The sequence below is a fragment of the Oreochromis niloticus genome, linkage group LG7, assembly GCF_001858045.2.
Source record: "Oreochromis niloticus isolate F11D_XX linkage group LG7, O_niloticus_UMD_NMBU, whole genome shotgun sequence".
Taxonomy (NCBI): domain Eukaryota; kingdom Metazoa; phylum Chordata; class Actinopteri; order Cichliformes; family Cichlidae; genus Oreochromis; species Oreochromis niloticus.
The window spans coordinates 36,245,707-36,263,982 of record NC_031972.2 but is presented as its reverse complement, the minus strand read 5'-3'; the positions used below and the strand labels follow the sequence as shown (position 1 = coordinate 36,263,982).

At 38.4% G+C, this 18,276-nt stretch overlaps 1 long non-coding RNA gene across 4 annotated transcripts; it reads left to right on the top strand.

The window, feature by feature from the left end:
- The first annotated feature begins 365 nt into the window (after positions 1-365).
- LOC109202878 (uncharacterized) lies at positions 366-1,392 on the top strand. Of its 4 annotated transcripts, none has more exons than XR_003220732.1 (4): positions 366-396; positions 941-1,036; positions 1,151-1,226; positions 1,317-1,392. It is a non-coding gene; the product is annotated as an uncharacterized LOC109202878 (long non-coding RNA). The 4 variants fall into 4 exon arrangements; XR_002062855.1 differs by having other exon boundaries at positions 1,134-1,226; XR_003220731.1 differs by lacking the exon at positions 366-396 and having other exon boundaries at positions 748-1,036.
- Positions 1,393-18,276: the final 16,884 nt, after the last annotated feature.

Below are 18,276 nucleotides of genomic sequence, written 5' to 3'. Positions count from 1 at the left end.
ATTTTTAGCTTCTGCTACACTATTTGTAATTTAGATGGCTTACAAACAAAACACTAGTGTACAGTTACACTCAACACATATGAAAGATTTAGTTATTGTTTTTCAGTTTAACATTTCATAATATCCTTTCTGTGAAGTGAAAATAAAAATTGTCCACAGTAAAAAATGGAAGTGTCAATATTTCAGAGTAAACCTATTTTAACCTAGATAGAGTATTTACAACTCTATGAGGAGTAAACCAGCTCTAACATCAGAGTTAAAAGTCAGTGTAAAGTTTGTTAGACACTGAGTGAAGACTTAACTCCACACAGTGTTGATTAGTACCAGTCCGCAGGCGTGTGCGGTCTCAGAGCTCTGATGCACATGGAATTTTCTCCGGAGAGTTGCCGCAGTCAGGTAAGTGAAGTTAACATTCCCATACTGGTAACATTAAAAGGTATTTTTAAACTAAATAGCTCTTTATAGTTTCACTAATGTCAAGTGAGGACATGTTAGCAGCATTTACCCATAGGTTTAATGATATTGTCCAGTAGCTACATGCTAGCAGTTGCTAAAAGTTCAGATGTTCGTTATCTTCTCACTGAGTTAATATGAACCTAAAACATTTTAACTATGTATTTCTTCTGAATGCTGTCTAAATAATATCATTGTCACATGTCTAATGGTACAGTTTGAACAACTATATTACCTTTTATTAGTAAGCTAATAATCTATGGAGTTAAATCAATTAGCTTATATAAGCGAACTACTTTCAGAAAAAGTAGGTAACATTACCATAAAGTTAACTTTACTGGTTTATATTATTTTAAGCAAATGCCAAAGGCATACACTAATTTAGTTTTGCTCATTATTTAGTAAGAAATATGTATTTTGTATAAATTAACTGATAGCAATGTTAATGATATGTTAAGTAATATTAGGTAATGTTTCTATTTTATAGAAAGGTTTAAGAGTATGCAAAAACCAAATCTCTGAGAGATGCAACCAGAAGACGGATGAGAAACATACTTGAGGCTGAGATGACAGAAACACATGGGTAAGAATCAAAAATGTAGGATATAAAGAAACATTTTTAACATTGTATTACTTTTAATTGTGATGTTCAATGCCATTTATTGAATTTATACATTAAGACATCTCCCCCTAAAAGCGTAAGAGTGATGTATGCGCAGGGGATTGTTGCTCTGTCTCCATATCTGGAAGACCCATATTCACAACATGGATATGTAAGTAAAGGTGACTTTTCAACATTAAATACATAATTGCCCTCAGAAATGTTGATAACATAGTCCTTCTGCATTTATTTAATTACATAGGAACATTACTACGATCCAGAGAGCGGTTCAGGATACCTTGAATGGTCTTCAACCGCCATGCAAAGAAAAGCTGTGGAAGAAAGAAGCGTCTCAGTTTGCAAATCTCCCAAAAGTAAGTTCACTTGTCATTTAAATGATACTGATGTAATTTGTAGGCAGGATTCAATCAAATTGTTTTTTCTTAAGTTGGTGGTCCAGGTCATGGTCGATCCAGACCACTCACCACTCAGACAGTGTTATCAGATGAGGATGTAAGAGCAGCTATTGCTCTTTTGAGACACTCTGCTGATGAAGACATCCGTGAAAAGATGAAAGCTACCTTCATTTATCGGCATTCAATGGTCAACGATGAAAAGAATGCAGCAGATGTCTTCATAGGCCTGATGCGGTTTCTGGACACACCAGGACTGGTAAGACATCTTCATTTGTTGAATCACTGAAATATTCCATGGAGCTTGTAGTGTCAATGATTACACCTCGCTATGTTCTGTATTTTTGCATTACAGATAGAACAAGATTTCCGACTCCTGTTTTGTGAGGTCACTGCCAGAAAATCCTTGGAGAGGTGGCCCATCAATCTCAAAGCAAAGGTTGTAAAGGAAAGTCATGGACTTGTCTCCACCTCAGAGCTCTTGGAGTTAATGTGCAATGCTGAGTCAGGTACTGAAGTTGAGAATGGTATGATTGTGACTCATTTTATTTGCCATTGTTGGTCATATAGGTAATTCTGTCAATTGAATGTATTTTTGAAATAATTCTTTGTTTATTCGTCTGTAGGCTGGGACAGTGACATGTCTACTATCTTGCTGCTGCTACATCTGCTACCACCATTTGCACAATGGTGAAAGAGACAGGGGCGGATCTAGAAGGGTGGCATGGGGTGGCAAGTGCCACCCTAAAATGATCCCTTGCCACCCCAGTTTTGCATATGACAGTGTTGTTTATTAAAATAAGATAGCATTAACAGTTTGAGCGTAGTTACAGTCAACAGTGAATATAAATGCTAAAACTGAATATATTGGATAGTGTTTCCCCCTCCACCATTAACAAATGGTTCAGCCCATAGCAGGACCGGCTTTTTTCTTGTTTTCAGTAACAAGCGATGCTTGTGATTGTGCCAGAGCACATTTTGAACAACACCATGGGAATTTCGGATTTTACACATTTGGTTGGATGTTACACTCTGGAAATGGAAGGAAGGTGAGTGTTATTAACCCTCTGTGGTCCACGGACACGCTGCACCTCCAAATCACATGACTGATGTAAGCTGACACAGCAACAAGCTGCAGCCACGCTGAGTCTCTATTTCAACCCATATTGAAAGTTCGGACTTCAAAGTTTTTAAATTTTAATTACAGGCCAGTAAATCCAGAGTTATGATAATATATATAAGCCACGCTTTTTACTAAATACTGTCGCCACGTTTTTGTGTGTGTGTGTTTTAAGCGTTTTCTAAGGACAGCGCGAAAACAGTAAAGAAAGAAAAAAAGCCACCTCTTTCCTATCAGTGGAAAAATGTACCATGTCGACCAATTAAAAAAAAAAGTCAACATGTGAGATTTGGTTGTTTAGGAAGAGGGGAGAGTTTTGGGAGTGACGGTAACGGCAGCGAGACAGAGCGAGCGAGTGAGAGAGAGAGAGAGTTTTTAGATGTGGGAGATTTGTGACGTTTAGTGTGGAGTGTATAGTTAGTGTGTTGTGTTGTGTAGTTGTTCTGTTGTGTAGTCGTTTTGTCTTGTGTGTCAGTGAGGGCACTAATGAACACAAAGGCACATTGCAGTGTAAACACTGTCACTAAGTAGAAAACCAGCGGAGTGATACACCTGCTGTTGTCAGGCCTGCAGGTTTGTCCCTGTGCTGTTCTCCTCTGTCTTTTGGTGGACAAACTTTTTTTTTACTGGCACACATCATTTGTGGGGCATCTTAATGCAACACCTGATTGTTCTCTCATTTTAGTTTTAGTAAAATTTCAAATGGTTGTACAAAATGAAAAAACAGCAGGTGTATTGGCTGCATTTTTAGATAAATAGTTGTATATGTTTACAAAAGTACAATTTATATTTGCATTTCAAGTTATAAAAATTTACTCAACATGTCTGTGTGGTTTTTTTTACAGTAAAAAAATACTACTAGGATTTTAAGTTCTTTGTGTGATTTCAGATCAGTAACACTAATGCAGTATGTCAGTGAAAAAACAACTAAATTCAGTTGAGCTGAAAAGATCCCAAACAAGGCAAGGTGAAAAAAATAAAATGAAACAATCTGAGGGTGAAATACAAACGTAAACTCAAAAGGAGTCAAAAATGGCCGCTTGTATTTCAGACCTCAGTGGGTTAATCCAACAAATCATGAAAAATTAGGTTTAAATTTATGTCCATGACAGTGCAGATTTCTGACATTTTGTGTAATTTAAGCTGTAACAATGTGATTGTTTTCTAACAAAGAACAGTGAAACTTAAGTTAGACGTGTGTTTGTAAATGAACCGCCCCATGTTGTGTAGCTTTCTGGATTTTATACTTATTGGGCTACATATTTATTTATTATACAGGCTATACAGTACATAACATCAAAACTCACATGTTTTATGTAACTAAAGTGTGTAATTATGTGGGCTACAGACAATAATTAAGTTATAGACTATATTTATATGAAAAACGTGTATACTTACTGCATTTGAATCATTTTAACCATATGTAACCACCTGCATATGTGTTTGGGGGGAAAAAAAGGCTTTGATTTTGCCACCCCATTTGATTTCTTTGCCACCCTCATGCCACCCTAAGAAAATTTCTCTAGATCCGCCCCTGGAAAGAGACCAGGAAAGATGTCTGCATCTCAAGCTGTCAATAACCTCATCAAATTCCCAAAGGTATGTTGTTTAAATTAATGTTCCATCACCTCTATTTTCATGGACAGTGAGGTGAGCTAATCTACTGTCAGAGGATAGTCACTTAATACTGTTGTTTAACCTCCTGGGACCTGCCATCCACATATGTGGACATCACATTTTTGGTTATTTTGACCAAAATACTCAATTTTGCTCTACATGGGCCTGATATCCACTTATGAGGACATTATACTGCTACTGTTCTATCAAAATTTTAAATGAATATCCTCATTTGTGGCTCTCATTTTTCTTAAAAACAAAAATAAGGTAAAAAAAAAAAATCTGGAAATTCTTTGTTTTTACATTCATTGGGCCCCAATGTGACCAAATATCAAAGAGAAATTAAAAATGCATGTCGTGGAAGAGTTCGGGTCTTAGGAGGTTAATGTGTTGTTGTAGGCTGGAACCAGTGTACAGCAGCATCTAGACAACAGCAGTCAGCCCTACCTTCTTGCTCAGGGATCCACAAGAAGCAGCATTCACACCTTCATTGTGATTGACAAGCATGCACTTCCATGTAAAGTGACAGGTTCAGTAGGAGCCCTTGATGAACATTTTAGGGCCCATTATGTCTTTGGTACATCATACAGTTCATTGCTGACCAACTTTTTTCACTTTTCTGCAAACAACTGTGACATTGGGGAAACGCCATATTGCTTTCTCTAGTGAGCATCATAGAACTGTATGCTAATGTGAATTGTAAGGGCTTGTTACGTTAATTAAATGACACTGAAATGAGAAACATAATAAATGCTGTTACTTTAACCTGTATGTTTGTTGTCATTTCCATAATCAAGTCAAGTCAAGTCAAGTTGGCTTTATTGTCACTTCAACCATGTACAATTAGTTCACAGTGAAACGAAACAACGTTCCTCCAGGACCAAGGTGCTACATGCAACATAAATTTACAACATAAGTTAACAGAAAACACTAAACTAGCTAACTAAGAGGCCTAGTTAGCTGGCTAGCAGAGACAAGACAGATTGACCTAACATAAATTACAACATAAATTAACAGAAACTAACTATCTAACTATCTAAGGAAGACTAGGAAGTAAAGAAATTAGTGCAAAAAATCCAGTAATAATATTGTGTAATATAGGATAGATCACAGTTATTTAGTAATATAGCATCATAAGATGAATATGAAAAAATAACACTACAGAGAAATAAAAATGATATATTATTACACATCAGAGTGTTATTATTAAACTAAATTTGGAGTAAAAATAGCTCTATAAAGTGTAATCAAATTACTCTGAACAGTGTGAATAACCCTCAGTGTTAAATATTTTTACACATTTTGTTGTTAATTTTGACACTAAATTGAGTACAATTAACACTGAAAACTTAACACTGGTCATAGAGTAAATTTAACTCTAATTTTGAGTGGGACCAAATGTTATCTGAAGCAGAGTTAAAATCAACTCTCTAAGTGTAAAATTGACACTTGGTTTTTTACTGTGTCCAAATGTGATAATTACTTTCTTTTTGATCATTCTGAAGGCTGTTGTTTTCTCTTTAATTTGTAGAGATGCATTGCTGTCACACAATTGTAATGCTAGAAATACAGGATGCAAAACAACTGAAAGCTTTCACAGTGTGATATTAGTACTTCTTTGGAAAGTTCAGAATCTGAATACTCCCTCCACTGCTTAGGCAATTTATCCTTTGGCACACATAAATCTGTGTAAGACATGGACATATTCTCTCCACTTTGTCAGTGTCCTCATAGCTTCCATATATTTCTTACCATTAATGTGAGTGCTCTTATGGTCACAGCAAGTCCAGCTGGAATAATTCACAGTACTTTTGCATCTAAGTGAGAGACTACGTGTGTTTTCTGAACAGTTTCAAAAATACTTCGTATTAATTTATTTTATGATTCCACAAAGATGGCAAGAAACTTTACAATAATCCTCAATTGATTAAATAATCGAGATAGAATAAGAAAAAAAAAGCGAGAAGTAAGACGTAAAACACCTGGTTTTCCATTTTCATTTCTGCTCCAACAAGGTAATAGATGGAAACAGAACATTCTCAGAGAATGAAATATCCAGAGCTTCTTACCAAACAGAGCAAGGCAACCAACACACTTTTACTTCTGCGTTCCCCTAGACAGAAGGAATCAGAGAGGCAATCGTTAAATAACATGTTAATGGAAGGTGTCTTCATAAAGCTTGTGTGTAATCCAGTGTGCACACCTGAGACACACACAGACCCATGTAAACACACTTTAGTAGATGTGTAGGTATGTGTATGTAAGGCATTTCCGTTTATAAAAATAATAATAATAGGATTTTGAAAAGCATGTATCCAATTGTGGCATTTAGAAAAAACTATTTTGACCACAGGTTTAGTTTACTGCGTCCATCTGTTTTTGACTCTGGCTATCTTCTCTTCTTCTGAAAGTTTGAAGTACTTGTAACATCATACACATAATCAATATCATCCCATTATGAATTGTTAGAATTGTGTCCATTTAAACACTTCAAACTACACATGATTATCTACTATTTACAGTGAGACAGGGCTGGTAAGCATCTATCAGGATCTATAAATTGTGCTTTCTGTGATCCTGATTCAACAAGACCAACTGAAGAAAAAGGCTTACACAGAAAACACTTTGATCCTTCCTCACATACAGTCATTTCTATGTTAGCCATGTAGGTTTTTGCTGTTTAGATGTAGCAAGTATTCAATGTCTGTGATTCATTTTGCAGAATTGTTTAAGAACAAACACATTAAATACAATCTTTTAATGTAATTCCATTAATCATTTCCCTTCACTAATCTCAAAAGTACATTTGAATTTCCCAGTGTAGGACAGTTCATGGCTGTAGTGCATGGATGAAAACAACTTGAGATAGGCTTACTGTAAAAAGTCGACTGAAAAGCAAATTAAAACATTTTAAGTATTACCTCATTTATCCTGCTCTCAGTGACTTCTTCAAACTGGAACACCTTCTGCCTACTACATCTTCGACAGCCTAAGAAATGAAAAATCACATTTAAAAAAACATAAGACTCTGTATACACAAGAAATCAAATATGAGTTTTCACTTAAGAAGTGAAAATCTGTAATGTCCTCCTGATTGCCATACTCCATTTGTCCTCTGGGGTCAAAAAGTGAACCCACCTCAGCTGAGTGTTTTTTAAAGTACATACTATGAATTGTGAATCAATTCTGTGTAACACCTTAGTTTTACTTAGGACCAACACATTAACAAAAAAATTCACCCTTCATTTTGCAATTTAGGGCCACCACACCTTGTTTAGATAAATGCATGCCCTATTTTTTTAGATAAACTAAAATGTTCTCTCAAAGTGCGTTTTGGTTTTCTCAATCAAATCAAGCTGAATTACAAAGTCCTCTTAACTAAAGTAAGGGATTGACCATATTTAATTATAGTCATTTTATAGTGTAGACCAAAATTCAGCTAAATAACTAGTGAATAATACTTTGCAATGGTTTGTTATTTCTCTAGGACAACATATGCATCATTTTCGGGAAAGAAACTTAAAAATCTCAAGACATACCATGCAAAGCAATACTTACTCTTTCTCTTCTTATTTTCATGTTGGCCATCCAGACTTGAGGACTGGGAGATTGCGTGGCTAGCAGGTGGATGAAGAGACTGCAGAGATGGCTGGTCTGTGGGTTTAAAAGGTGGTGGAGAGGTGGGAGAGGTTGTTTGTGAGGTGCTTCTGTCTCTCTTCTTTGTTGGAAAGACTGGGAGCATGGAACAGAAGAAGGAGATAAAGGAACAAGATTGAGAACAAAATCAGTCTCTGTCTGCTCGTCTGACAGGCTCTTTGGCTGCTCCTCGAGGAGCCTAGAAGCTTGATGTTCCTGGGTGGTCATCTCAGGCTGCTCCTTGGCGAGGCTCTCTGCTTGCTTGTTGATCAGGGTCTCTGCTTGTTCTTCACTGGGGATCTCTGCGTGCTCTTTGATGTGGGTCTGTTTGTCGGCACAGTGCTCCTTGGTGGCATTCTTGGACTGCACAACCTGCTGTTCTGTGGGGGTATTGGGTTGCACTGGTGTGGATGTTCCTATAAAACATATTTACTTTCATAAAAATCTTTCACAAAAAAGGTCTTATATTTAGCAGAAACTACACTTTGGCTACGTTCACACTGCAGGCGAAAGCACATCAAATCCGACTTTTTTGACCCTATGCGACCCGTATCCGATCATGGTATGACAGTGTGAACAGCACAAATCCGATATTTTAAAATCCGACCTGGGTCACTTTCGTATGTGGTACTGAATCCGATACATATCTGATGTTTTAGAAAGCGACTGCTGTTTGAACGGTCACGTTGCATTAAATCCGTCTTTTACATCACTGACACAAGACACCAGTCAAACAACACTGTTTGCTCTGGGTCTAAACAGAGCGCGTTGTGTGTGACGTCTTCTTTTGCGCATGCGGGCCGCTTTGAGCGTTCACACTAGAGCGCGTTTGCTGTCACATTTTATTTGTAGTGTGAACAAGCAGACAAAAAAAATCAGATTTGATCAAAAAAATCGGAATTGAACATTAAGACCTGCAGTGTGAACGAAGCCTTTGATAACATATCCTTCAATGGTTATTTAATGACCTTAAAGTATACTTACACAATTTGCTTAAAGACTAATGAAGTATTCTGATTGTGAAAGCAAGTTGAGACGACTTGTTGTGAAATGTTAAATATTAATTAGTATTAATTACCTGAACTGAAAGTATACAACAGACTTCACTCTTACCCTTAGACAGTATAAATTCATATGTCCTCTGCATCTCCTCCAGGAAATTTCTTGTAGTAGAAGTGGGGTCCAAATGGGTAATAACATCTGCTACCCACTTATGTGAAACCTTGTCTTTTTTGCCAATAAATAAAATGGGCTTGTAGCCTATAGCCTCAAGTTTCCGCACCTGAAATTAATAAAAAAAATATTTGGCACAAATTAGTCAAACACAGCCTGTTGTTAAATGGTAAACGAAATGACTCTTATATAGCGTTTTTCTACTCTCGTGGAGCACTAAAAGTGCTTTATACAACATGCAATATTCACCCATATTCACACAAGCTTCTAAAATGTTTCCATTTAAGCATTCACACACAGCAAGAGTTGGCTCGGACAGTCTCAGTCATTGTGTCCTTGGGCAAGACACTTCACCCGTTGCCTACTGGTAATGGTCAGAGGGCCCAGTGGCGCCAGTGTCCGGCAGCCTCGCCTCTGTCAGTGCGCCCCAGTGCGGCTGTGGCTACAATGTAGCTGCCATCACCAGTGTGTGAATGTGTGTGTGAATGGGTGGATGACTGAATGTAGTGTAAAGTGCTTTGGGGTCCTTAGGGACTAAGTAAAGCGCTATAAAAATACAGGCCATTTACACATTCATACTGATATGAATACATACAGCCACCACTGATGTACTAGAGTTCAAGTAATTGTTTGTCTTTAGCAAAATGTAGATAAAATAATGTTGCATGTTCTCAAAAGCACATATGATGAGCTGTGTTAATGTACCAGCAACATCTTATGACGGCTTATGATAATATATATAACTAAAGAATTTTTACTTACTGCAATGCGGGCAGAATCAATTATCCGGCCAACATTTCTGTTTTTCAAGACAGCTTGCCCCCACTGGCTATCCAATGATTCTACTTTTTCTTTTAGCTTCTGTTTGGTGGACAGACTTCGGAAGCAGACACAGCAGGTTCTTCTGCTTGCCTGATTGGGAGTCTGGCAAGATGTACAGGGCCTGAATTTGGGGCGTGTCATGTTGAACAAAGAATAATTACACACAGAAAAGGCAGCAGACAGACAAAAGGAAAATTATAGGTTGACTAAAAAATAGCTGAAGAGTTAAAGAGACAAAAATGCGGAGAGAAACATAGAGACAGACCAATAAGGACAGCAGTAAGAACAGATACAAACAGACTGACGTGGCTCTTAAAAGTGCCTTTAGGAGTTTTTCAAAAAGCAGATTTTAGGAAGCAATAACTGGCTGAGTGATGAAGAACCTGTTTAGAAAAACAAAGTATTCAGAATTCAGAAGCACCTTATAAAAAATATATACATTAAATCCTTTTGTAACGATTTAGATAAACCCTGTTTACTGTCCATTTCTATTTCATTTGCATTTGCAGCATAGATGACCGGTCTGCTATTTAATGATTATGTAATGCTGTTATTACGTTTTTTATCGAGAACGAGAGAGAGAGAGCCAGAAAGAGAGAGCTAGATTGATAGATAACGTCTGGCAACACTGACCCTTATTAGAACTCTCAAACTTTACAAAGTGGCAACAACAGCAAAACTCAGCACACACTTCTCTGTCACTGTACCCTGGATGATGATATATGATAAGCTTGACTTGATTGGCTAACAGATACTAATTTAGCTAGCTTACAGCACATGTGGTGTGGCAACATATATGCAATTAAATGTTCAGTCATTCGCTGTTCCACAAAATTCTTAACCCATAGAACTGCTACAAGCAACTTTGTGAGCTGACTGTTTCTTTTTTTTGAGTTATAAATAAGGAAAATATATTTTTTAAAAACTACAGATTCAGATTCTTACTTACCTGTGGTACGATCGAGTACGGTGACGTCACTGCCGCTCATCTAATATGATAAAAAAAAAAATCTTTCTCAAAAATAAACAAGTGAGTCGCCGTGAATTCTTTAACAGCACCGAAAATGTTTTGCCTAATAAAAAAAGCTGTTCTTTTTTATTTGTTTAATTTAATTTAATTTAATACATAAGAGCGTGATTATCCAAAGCAGTCGGTAAAATGACTGCATGTATTCAGAGGAGTTGGAGAAGATATGTTACAGCTGTAGCAGAATGATCGACAGGTTAAAAATGTATAAGGATTTCCAAATATGAAAAGGATTGTAGAACAGTTTATAAAACCGGTGCAATAAATTCACCCAATCGCTAGCTGTGCCATTACCCGGCATACATCACTCACTGCATCAGTGCAATAACCGATACAAAAGTAACAGCCTGTAATTAGTTTTATCTGCAGTAATTTTCTCTCAGGTAGTTGCCTGCATTATATAATTTATTGTATTCAGTATAGGTCGTTACAATGTGATTTGGAAAATGTCTAAATATACCGACAACAGGCACTTCCGCGGCAATCTGTTGTCGTCAATAAACGACGTTTGAGGAGCTCTGTAGTATTCAATAGGAGGACCATTCACGTCAATTCCCGACGCGAGGGGGGTACCCTGCGCGTCCATAAGTGAAGCAGAGGGAGCCTGACCATGCGTCACACATTTGACGAGTTGGGAGTGAGAACGTGTTGGTTTTATTTGTTTGTGAGTAAATCGGTTTGGCTGTGATCAAAGTTATTAGATTAGATTAGATAAAATAAAACTTTATTAATCCCCCGGGTGGGTTCCTCCTTGGTTTTCACACAGCTGAATAAACGTCAAACAGAAAACTGATTAAACAGAAGTGTGAGATGGTCGAGAATTTACGCCTGTGTCCTGTTATATTTTACATAGCAAGGAGCAGACGGCCGAGTTTATTAAACTCCACCGAGACAGCGGTGACGTTAATCAGAAGGCTAGACCGTCCAACTTCACTGCCGTTTACTTCCGGCCTACCCGACCTCCTGAGGACCCGGCCCACATAGACCGCGAAGGCCGGGTCCTCAGGAGGAGGCAGCCCATGAATCTGGACACAGCTCATGACTCAGCGTGGCTGCAGCCTGTTGCTATGTCAGTTTAAATCAGTCATGTGATTTGGAAGTGCGGCACACAGAGGGTTAATAACACTCACCTTCATTACATTTCCAGAGTGGAATAACCAACCACCTGTGAGAAATCTGAAATGCCCATGGTGCTGATTCACAGTCATTGGCATCGTTGCTACTGACAACAAGAAACAAAGCCGGTCTGCCCTATGGGCTGAACCATTTGTTAATGGTGGAGGGGGGGTAACACTGTGCAATACATTCAGTTTTACCATTTATATTCACTGTAGCTAGGCTCAAAGTGTTAATTCTGGGTGGCATGACATCATTTTAGGGTGGCACATGCCACCCCATGCCACCCTTCTAGATCCACCCCTGCTCTTTCAAGGGCTGCAGAGTTCAGGTGGACCCTCTAAACTGCAGGTAAGCAATCATTTTCTGTCATCTTCCTTTGCTATTCCACTGGACTGGACATAAGTTTAGTTTTTGTTAGCTACATCTGTTGAAGTTGTGGTAAAATGCTAACATTAGCCTATTCGTTGTATTAAGCTAACCTGCAGCTAATATTTGCTAAGTTTAGTGATGCCCGTGTCAATTTAGAGGCCAGTGTTGTGAATAAGCAAACATATTTTGACTTTTAACTGGATTCTGCAGTACAAGATTTAGTTTCCATATCCTCATATCTGTGGGGATGCCAGAGCATTACTCCTGTTGCTGGTGGGACTGATAGCATACAGAGCAATGGCACATTCCAGGCACATAACGGGGAGACAAACGTAGGGTTGGTAGTAACGTCGTTATGGCAATGTTGTTTTTTTGTAAATCTGTGCTTATTTTACTCTTTGAAACACAATGGTAACCTATGTGTCAATGTTAACAGGGTGTTGTGCCATCTGTAACTAACTGAATTTAAAATCAGCGTATTCTGCTCCAATCTTACAGTGGCCCTGAAGTGCAAACCACAAAAACAAATCACAAAACGCACAACAAATTGAAAAGCGCAAAAACAAATTGAAAAGCGCAAAAACAAATTCACTTAATGCAAAAACAAATTCACTTAACGCAAAAACAAATTGAAAAGCGCAAAAACAAATTCACTTAACGCAAAAACAAATTCACTTAACGCAAAAACAAATTCACTTAACGTAAAAACAAATTGAAAAGCGCAAAAACAAATTGAAAAGCGCAACAACAAATTCACTTAACGCAAAAACAAATTCACTTAACGTAAAAACAAATTGAAAAGCGCAAAAACAAATTGAAAAGCGCAACAACAAATTCACTTAACGCAAAAACAAATTCACTTAACGTAAAAACAAATTGAAAAGCGCAAAAACAAATCACAAAACGCACAACAAATTGAAAAGCGCAAAAACAAACACCAAACCGGAAGAGGTAGGTACCAATGCTGCAACAACAGGCATCACTGATTGGATGATGGATCCGGTAGCCTTTTGAACCGGAAGTTGTTCTGTTCGGAAGTTTGGTGACTGCTCTACCAACTTTTTTCCACAACTTGGACAAAACATGTTGGCTGTATCCCAATTCAGGGTCTGCAGCCTTAAAGGCTGCATTTTAAGGCCGATTATGTCACAGCGGCGCGCCGAAGGCTGTCCCAATTCAAAGGCTGCTCGAAACGCGGCCCTCAAATTCGGCCTTCATTTCCATGAATTTTAAGGCTGTGGCGATGTAGACTTCGTGGCCCAACATATCCCACAATTCATAGCGCGGCAGTCACTGTGGATAATTTTGCCGCAGACGGCAGAAGCATAGCGGCCGAAGAGTAAACTGTTAAACGTAAGTACTGAATAGGGCTTTGGAGTTGACGTCACGCCGCGGAGCGCGGCGCCATTTTCGGGGTCTACGAATCAAAAGAGACACTGTGTTGGATCGACGTCGACAAGAATCATGCTTAAAAGCAGCTCCAAAGAAAACGGACGGTATAGAGACCGATTGCGTCCAGAGGCGAAGCGGCGGTACTTGCAGAAAATAGCGTGCATTGGAAATGTGGACCTGTATGAAACACGGCTGTGGAGTAGAAACCCTGAAGACCAACCACTACTGACATAGCCTCACATATTTTCATACCTTATCTGTGCAGTCAGCGAGTACAAGTCGTCATTCAAACAAAGGTAAGTCAGCTCGAGTACTGCGTGTGAAATGCGTTTGATTTTCCCCCAAACATTCAGATTAGTGCAGCATAAATTCATTCATGAGGGGAAATTACAGTGAGAACATGTGGAGGCTGTTAGAGGGATAACATAGTGAGTTCAGTGCATTGATGTGACATTGTCCTGAAGGATTTAGTTATTCTCTATGGTTAAAGAAATTGCACTGATTTAGTCATATTTATTATAAATAATTCTACTTATACATCTTGCTTCTGTGTTTGTGTCCTGTGTCACTAAAAATACATTTTATTTTAGTTTTATACATTGATTAATGACCTGCAGAATCTCCTTATCATATTAAGTGATTCATAATTGTCACTTTATGCTTTCTCCATCTCTAAAGTGATGACATCCTTGCATTACATACTTTAGGTTCATTTTCTGCAGGCAGGTTTCTGACAGAAAACAGGCAGATTTACCCTATAAAATGCAGCGTTCTATAGATGGATGCATAAAGAAATGAAAAATTACATGTATGTGCTAACTTTCTAAACACTGTCACATTTATGGTAAAGTAGATAAAACACATTTGTGTCGGCCTTGGCTCATTAGTTCTTGTCTTTAAATGAACTTTGTCTGTGTGTGTTTCAGGTACTGCACTCTCAAAGACTGAATGAACCAGCATTGCAGCCATGGGTCACTGTGAGCATCACAGGGAAGGTTGAAGCCGCCCACTGCACCTGTATGGCCGGAGTCGTGGAGACCTGCACCCATGTCGCTGCTCTTCTGTTTAATGTAGAAGCAACAGTGCGGATCTGTGGCACAAGGACTGTTACAGATGAACCTGCATACTGGTTTTTGCCTGGTAATATGACCAAGATACAGCCAGAGGTTGGCCATAAGATAGACTTCTCCTCTTTAGCTGCCCAAAAAAAGGCTCTTGATCAAAACATAAACAGACCATCCGTAGTGAAAGGTAAAAGGAGCCGTCCTCAAAAAAGAAAAATCCCACCTGCTGCTGTGGAGGAGTTGTCACTGCTATAATGCCATAATGTTTTATATAGGGGTCTAGATTTATGCCTGAAGTGCACTGCCATGTAAATAATTTGCATTTACTGAATATGTACTGACTGAGTACCACTGTTCAAAAATTGAATAAAGAAACAAACTAAGTTTTGCCTCTTTTTTATTATTAAAACCACTTTATAGAACATCACATCAGTTACAATGTAGCATCCATGTCATTTATAGTTTATAAAAGACAAAATGTTTACATAAAATCATGACAGTGTTTACATGATATCACCCACTACTAACATTATTTACTGTATCTTTTGAAAAAAAAACCCCCCACTATTTATACAGCAAAAGACTTAAGAATATTTAACAGGAGCAAGTTTCATTTTTCCCTGGTTTTACTACAACACTGTTCACCAAACGCAGCAAACCTTCACCATCTTATCCTGAAGGGTCACCTCTTCAGCCTCACATGGAAGAAGTAATCTGATTGGCATGGTGGTATGTTTGAAGCAGGTCCCTTATGTATCGCTGGAACCCAGTCACGATGTGTTTCATCCATTTCATTGGCTGGTTTGCTGCAATAATGCCAAATAATTAGAAACTCTATAAATAGAAGGTAGTTCTGCAAAATCACTCAGTAGGATGCTTGTTGTAATTTGCTATGACCTCAGAGCGCATCGAAAATAAAACTAATAGGCTATAAAGAGTGATATGAACATATTTAGAACTTACTGGAATGTAAATGTCTGGAGCACCAACAGATATTAGGAGATGGAAGAGAGCTGGATATCAGCTCGTCTCACAGCTGCTATCCAGGCTAGACGCCTTCGTTTGGTAACATCGATACACGAGCTGCCTCATGTTGCTTCCAGGTTGGGAAAGAATGAAAAGATAAACCCTTCAAGCTTATTCTCTTGCCGGTCGTGCGATCGAGCATCGCAGCCGACCACACAGCAAATACGAACCACGGCTGTTGTGTGTGCCTTCGCTCCCTTTTCACTTGCTAGACCCCGAAAATGGCGGATGGGGCCAAAATCCTTTCCACGCCCACCCCCGTGACATCACGCTCCAAAGCCCTATATGATGTCACTTTTTTATGTGCAAATGTTTAATAATGAGGAACATTAAAACATTACTGTTGGCCACATGTCGACAAAGTTATGTGACATTAGTGATGTTTGTACTTTCAGCGTTTACTTTGTTTTAAAGCATTTAAAATATAATAATACAATAGTCGACCTTAATCTTACAGAGAATGTGATGATTTTATGGATAATTAAAGTCAGTCATATATCCACAAACACAACAAGCTGAAAGTCAGTGATGCTGCTCGGTTTGCAGTCCTGAATATCACGGCACAAGCAGGATTCACTGCACTGTTAATGTTAGCTATGTTATATTGCTGCCTCTGTTCGGTGGTGTCGAGCCAAACGGACTTTAACGTGTGTTTGAACGAGCTGACGGTTCACTCGTTAAGCTGAAAGAAAGATGCTTTAATCACAGGAGTCACACATGTGTCCACTGGACCATCTGGGAACTCTTCTTGTTTAGCACTCGTAATAACACAAACACTAAATCCTCCTTCTCTTGTGCTGTTTTGTAGCAGTGTGTACACCTGAGACTGTCACCTGTCTGTCTGTCCTGCACTCTCTCTCTGTTTCTTTCTCTCTGATTGTGGAATAAAAGTATGAACATGTATTTATAAGTTACACTTGTGTTTGAATCCTGCAGCTTATCACACATTTGATTTCCATGTGTGACGACTGCAAGTGTCCAGAGTGAGGACAGACTGAGGGAGCCACTGCTGCACATCATCTGTGAGGCTTTGCACCCCTGATGATCCACCAGGACAAACTCAGCAGTGTGTGAGGAAGAGGAGGAGGAAGAGCCAGCAGCAGCTGACAGATGGAGAGAATAGACAGACTGTTCCCTGTTTGTGAAGGACTGCTAGGAAAGTTTAACATAACTAATTGTCTGTCCTGAATCAGTCTTATTAGGTAATGTTCAAATAATGTTCTCATCCCAGTGTTTTCAGTGTGGGAGAAAGTACTCAGGGCCTTCAAGTTACACACTATGAAAGGCAGCAACAAGTTTAATATTCAGAAACCTAAAGTATGTATCAGCAGCAGAATGGAGCAAAAATAAATGTTTGTTTCAGTTCTATGAAGCTTTGAGTATTTTGGATTAGTAGCACTGCTGTGTTTGTTGCATCATATTGCTGTAACTGTTTATATGCTTTATATATTCTGAGGTAAGTTGATCTATAGTGTTACATCATATTCTATAAGGATGTTATGTGTTTGTAGACTTTCTGCCCAGTTTGACCCATTTAGCAGAAGTCAGCCTGTTTAAGGCTCTGATATCTATTCTGTGTGACTTAAAGCAGTTATGACATGGTCTGATTTTCTCACCCAATAAAGGAATATTTAATATATCAGTCTGATCTTCATTCTATCAGAAACAGTTATCACAGCTCGTACATTTTCTTTTTACACATATATGTAAGCATTGAGCCAAATTCAGTAATGCCAACATACTGAAGGAACAATATTTGTCTCTTATATATAATACATCTGTATATACACTGTCAGAGATACTTGTCTTTGAGTGAAGATTTAAGGTGATAGGACATATAAATAACTGCAACTTGAATCTTTACTGAAGCTCAGTATTAGACACAGAGTTCACTCACATGTGCTGTACCAGTGTACCTGCACATGTGATGTGACAATAGAAGTGATTTGATCTGAGAGTTCAAACTCACTGCTGTAATAACTTGTGATTAATATAATAACTATAATATTGGCCATATCATATTTACACTGACTTTAGTCTCATGAACAACATTAGCTAATTGTTATTTACTAGCTAATCTTAAATGACTGTTCAGTACAGATATGAAGGCCAGCAATCATGTTTTACAGTCCTGTGGTCTCAGCCTCAGATACTTATCAAATCACACAAAGCTCGTGTAGAAACAAACACACGAACAAAATATGTTCTCCTTCATTTCCGTCAAAGCTGTATGAAACGTTTCCAGCGGTTGGTGTTATGGTTGCTAGGCAACCTGGGCAGCGCGACGGAGGCTAGACCGTCCCATTTCACAAGCCTCGCACTTCTGGCCTTAGCGGTCTTTGAGTTCGCGGCCCTTGAGGATCGTTGAGGCTGCGTACTTTAAGGCTGCAGACCCTGAATTGGGATACAGCCAACATGTTTTGTCCAAGTTGTGGAAAAAAGTT